Genomic DNA, 6,000 nt, shown 5'->3' with positions numbered 1-6,000 from the left:
ATCTAGCTTGAAAATCATCCAAGAAGGCCAAGAACAAGGAGTTTACGGCCCAAGAACCCTCTTAGGCCGTAAACCCCTAAAAGTGTGCCAAAATGCCCCCAAATCTCTTCCTTAGGCTTAGAGGCTAACTTAGAACATACCCTAGAAGTGTTTTAGACATTAAACCTTATGTTTGGAGGCTTAAAAGAGGGTTTACAGCCCAGGAACACTCTTAGGCCGTAAACTCCCTCAAACCATGCAAATTGAGCCTATAACCCCCTATTTAGCCTTGGACCTTCACATGGAAACTTGTAGGAGTAAGCTAAGGACCTCAAAAACGAAGTATAAGGGGGTGTCCAAGGGTTTACGGCCGTAAACCATGGGGTTCACGACCGTAAACTCCCAAGGATTGGTCCTAGGACCGCAAACTCAAAGGGAGTGCCCCATTTGAACCGTAAACACCCCTCAAGCCTTGGAATTTACCTTGGAACCCTTCCTAGAGATACAAGAGACTTGAAAAGACACAAATACACTCCTCCCATGAGTTTAAGGACGTAAACTCATGGGGGAAGTGGTCCTTCAGCCGTAAACTCACCCAAGGCGAGTATGTGAGGAGTAAACTCCATAGTGAGGCCTAACACTCCTTCCTTGCAACCCAATAGCCTCCTAGCACTTGACCAAAGAGTTTTTCTTTGCATTAGGATGTCTATATGTGTTTAATTAGTGTCTTAATCACTAATTACTTGTAAACATATGTCTTCATATGTTACTAGGGTCATAAAGTGTGTACAAGTCTTTACTTGACACCAAACGCTTATCCGACACTTCCACCCGATGTACTCGCTACAGATGAGTTCATACCCCTTAAATTAACCTTTCAAATGTTTTTACACGTTTTAAGGGGGGGGGGGGGGAATACAAGTTAAATGAAACAATTTTTAGTATCAAATCGTATGTGATTTATAACTTGCAACCAAAAAGGATTTTCTATACTTTTAGCTACTTGTCAATAAAACTGTTTTTAAATAATTATCAAACACATTTTCTAGGTTAAATTGTTGTTAAACAATTTTCAAACTGTGTTTAAACTACTTTTCTTTTAAACTATGTCTACACCAATATATTTATATAAATAAGATTTGAAGGACTTAGGACTGATAGCTCGCCTTATTTCATGTTCTTGTTTGATTGTGGTCTTAGGGTATATTGTTATCCGTCCGACTGTCGTTGAATTCTTAGCTATATATCATATATATTTGTGTTAGATATGAAAGTCTTCATCTTATTCAATACCTTTGTAAAACAAAGGCATGCAATCCCACACTCTAATTAACTATAATAGGTACAGTTAAGACTACTGCTTATTACCTCTATCACTATGATACCCACTATAATTTCTACTAATACAAATTAATACATGTTAAGGAGAACACTCTATATACTATACTAAAAGTTCACTATACTATAATACAAGAGGATACACTGATCTAGAACGTCACACACTATCCCTCTATACGACACTCTACTGCGCAAATACCATGTAACCAGAGCTTCCCGGAAGGAAAGCAACACTACATGTATAGATCTATACAGGACGAACACTATTACATCCTGAATGTTAACTACAGTCCGAGCTGACTAGGCCCAAGGGTGACAGATCATCTCTACACTACGCATGACCGGGAAGGTCATCAGACTCTCTATTATCATGCAGATTGGTTACATGAGAAATCAATTCCTTATCCAAATTAATACACTAAGAATTAAAGGTTAAACTAACTTCCCGAAGTAAATAAAAATATATTACTATTCGAAGTTTACAACACTACTACAGCCAGCCGGAAATACTTTTATACACTTGAATGATTAAACTTACAAATACTCAAATCTGGAAAATATAGGATTTTCTAGGGATTTTTACTATTCTCAAACATTAATCACAACTTTTACATTATATGATTCTAAACACTTTTATACAAGCAACGACATTAAAATTCTTATGAACTCACCAGCTTTATGTTGATACTCGTTTTCAAAATAACTTGTATTCTCATGTCAAAAATACACAGGTACTGGTGCTGCTTTTGAGAAGATGGAGCATATACAAGACCCATCTTTTATTTTTGTTTATACTTTTGGTGTCTATTAACTGTACATAACACGTTTGTATTTAAAATCACTATATTAATGCAATGGTTGTTGTCGCTTGTTTTTACTATTATGCAATTGTTATGTTACTGTACATGACGTCCTCCACCCCAGAACGTATTCCGTCGTTCTCGGTTTTGGGGTGTGACAGATTGGTATCAGAGCATTGTTTATAGTGAATCAAGTATATCAACCCATAAAAGATATACGAACTATAAACACTTCGGGACTAAAACACTCTGACCAAGAATATATACTTTTAAATACTAAGATATTTAATTAAGTATATATATAGACATTCACCAATACAAAGGGTCAATATCATACTAGAACAGAACAAAAGTATTAAGATTGTTGAACAGCACAATTGGGCTTAGAGACATATAGTCACATCTAGGTGGATGTAGCTTGATCAACTACATTTTTCTATGAGTGACTAGCATGTGCCTAAGAGTGATTGTGGTGTTGCGACAAGTCTAAAAACTAACCAACACTGCCACAAGAACGTTAGAACAAGAATACTATAGGAGTATTCTGTATTCTACTAACTGCATATGTGATAACTAAAAGGGTCGTTACTAGTAGGGCAATAGTTGCTAAGTGGATACACCACGGTTACGTATGACTAGGGCGCTATAGACTTAGAATCTGTGACCTTTGCTTCATTTCCTATTCTTGTTTGATTGTGGATCTGGAGTTAGGGTCGCTTATTCGAAGGACTATCTTGCTTCGGTTACATGTAATTGGTATTCACTATGCAAGTATTGGGTCGACTGATAACGATCATCTTATAAGTATCTTAGATTAGTACATCTATTAACCTTTCTTTCCCCATTCTCACGTAGATAGCATGGCTGGCTTCCACCATCCTGGCGATCCGTATTATCCGAACCAAGGCAATGGAGGACGGCTCGATGAGGAGCCAGAAGATGATCACCCGATCCCTTTAGATGATCACCGTGCTGAAGGTTTTTCGGAGAACTTCGACTCCGAACCAGAAGTCAACAATTTACCTCCAGTAGCTCCAAACGCTAATCCCCGTCCGGCATTTCAAGGTCCCACCCCCATGTGGGCAATAACCTTGAACCGATGGAGCAATGAGCAGGGTTAGCCTGCACCTTTCGACGGAGATTGAAGCTTCTACAACATAAGCGAAGGAGGATCAGCGGACTGAGTCTTGCCCATCATGGTCCGTAGGATTTCCAGGAACACCGAACAAGGTCAAGCAGCCATCAGTAGAGTCGTGGAAATTGATGCCAACTCCAGCCTTAACACTGCCCTCATCCGCCAACTGGAAGAAGCCATGGATAGGACTAGGGGGACCAATGAGGCTTTGCAGCAACAACTAGCTGCATCCCGAGCCGAAGTTAGGGAACTCCGAGCACGTCAGAGGGTTCAGGAGAGACATCTTCAGGAAGTTGTTCACCAACTGGCTAATTTTAGGGCTCACCCAACGAGTAACCGTCGTCAGTAGAAGATATTTGCTTATCTTTCCCTTTTGTTTAAGGAATAGCCTTTCTCTTTCTATGGTCAGTAGAGCACTTGTTTGTAAACATTCCTAACTTTGAAAGTACTCTAATTAAGCCTCTAGGCTGCCAACATTTTCCTTATGGTTTGATGTAAGACCTACTGTTAGGTCGCTTTTCTCGAATTCATTTTACATCATTAATACCTGTAATATTGGCAGCTACACACTTTGTGAAAAAGTCTGAAGCTTTGTGTTTTTCTACTATATTGCTATGATTCTATCTGATAACTGAACTATGTCAGTTTGGTCTGTGAAACTCTCACAACTTAACTACAATCGATTCTCACTATTATCTTCATCTTTATAAATTTCCAGTAAAAGATGCCTCCCCGCAAGTGTCCGAACAGAGGTAGACCTACAACTCAAACTCCACCTCCACCACCTCCTCCTCCACAGTTTGATCCTATGATGTTTCAAACAGCTGTAACAGCCGCTATGGCTCAAATGAACTCCGGTGATGCCAGTGGAGCTGGAATGGGCATTAACTCCAGACACGGTGAAATTCCCTTACGAGCGCAAGGGTGTACTTATAAAGATTTCATGAACTGCAAACCGACATTTTTCAGTGGGACAGGAGGAATCCTTGCTTTGTCCTAATGGATTGAAAGGACTGAAGCTGTCTTCGAATTGTGATCATGCCCCGAAGAGAGCAAAATAAAGTTTGCTGCTGCCACTTTCACTGAAAGGGCCTTGACATGGTGGAATGGCCATGTCAAATCACTCTCTTTGGTGACAGCCAACGCCATGGGCTGGGACACACTGAATGATCTGATGATGAATGAGTACTGCCCTAGGGGCGAAGTTCAGAAACTAGAAGAAGAACTTTGGAATCTCAAGATGAAGGGGACTGACATAATAGCTTATACTGCCAGGTTCTGCGACCTGGTAGCTATGTGTCCCAATATGATACCTTCTGAAAGCAAGAAGATAGAATGATACATCTGGGGTTTAGTGCCCCCGTATCGAGGAAATGTGTTAGCATCATGTCCTACGACCTTTGATAGCGCCAAGGAATTGGCCCAATGGTTAATTGATCATGAAACTCCCTCCACCCCATCAACAACCCCGCCGATTACTACTACACCACCCAAGTCAATTGACAGCAAGAGGAAGCATTGGGATCAAAATAAGGGCAAGAAAACTCAATCCTCCTCCAAAAACCAACAGATCGTGGCCGTCCATGCTGCCACCACTCCTGCTACCCCCGTACCAGCCAAATCCTATGCCGGAAACTTACCCAAGTGTCCAAAGTGCCCCTTCCATCACAACGGCCCCTGCCGTGAATTACACTGCACCAACTGCAACCGAAAGGGCCATACTGTCCGGTTTTGCAAATCCCAACCCAAACCTATCTCCCAAGTCCCCAGCTCGGGAGTGAGCCAGGCCTGCTATGGCTGCAGTGAAGTTGGCCATTTCAAGAAAAACTGTCCGAAGGCCGGGAATACGGGAGGAACAGGAAGACTACTCGTTATTGGCCACAATGAAGTAGTAGCGGACCCCACAGTAGTCACAGGTACGTTCCTTCTCAACAACTCTCATGCTTGTGTCTTATTCGATAGTGGAGCAGAAAGAAGCTTCATAAACCAAAACTTTAAACACTTACTTAAGCAATCCCCACAACCACTAAAAGAAACATTCATCGTAGGAATGGCTAATGGAAAGACAGAGAGCTCTAACGAAATCTACATAGGTTGCACCCTCACACTAGATGATCATTCATTCCCAATCGACCTCATACTAGTATCGATCAAGAGTTTCGATGTTATTGTGGGCATGGACTGGTTGAGTCTCCATCGTGCTGATATTCTGTGCTTCGATAAAGCAATCCATCTAAATCTACTGAATAACGAAACCCTGTTAATCTACGGAGACAAACCCAGTACGAGCCTTCACAGCATCTCGAGTATTCAAGCCCAGAAGTACTTGCATAAGGAATATCACGCATTCCTTGCTCACGTTGTCGATACGAGCCAGAAAACGAAAGATCTAAAAGACTTCCCCGTCGTATGTGATTTCCCCGACGTCTTTCCAGAGGAACTCTCAGGTTTACCTCCCAAACGTTAGGTTGAATTCAGAATTGACTTAATCCCAGGGGCTACTCCCGTAGCTAAATCGCCCTATCGTCTAGCGTCTGCTGAGATGCAAGAACTATTCGGTCAACTTAACGAGCTGCTCAGCAAGGGCTTTATAAGACCAAGCTTCTCACCCTGGGGAGCACCGATCTTGTTCGTAAAGAAGAAGGACGGATCATTCCGTATGTGCATCGACTATAGAGAGCTCAACAAGCTGATGGTCAAGAATCGTTACCCTCTTCCCTGTATAGACGACCTATTCGACCAACTGCA

Source organism: Lactuca serriola, chromosome 3, assembly GCF_051521515.1.
Source record: "Lactuca serriola cultivar US96UC23 chromosome 3, Lser_US96UC23_V15, whole genome shotgun sequence".
Classification (NCBI taxonomy): Eukaryota; Viridiplantae; Streptophyta; class Magnoliopsida; order Asterales; family Asteraceae; genus Lactuca; species Lactuca serriola.
This window is presented reverse-complemented; position numbering follows the sequence as displayed.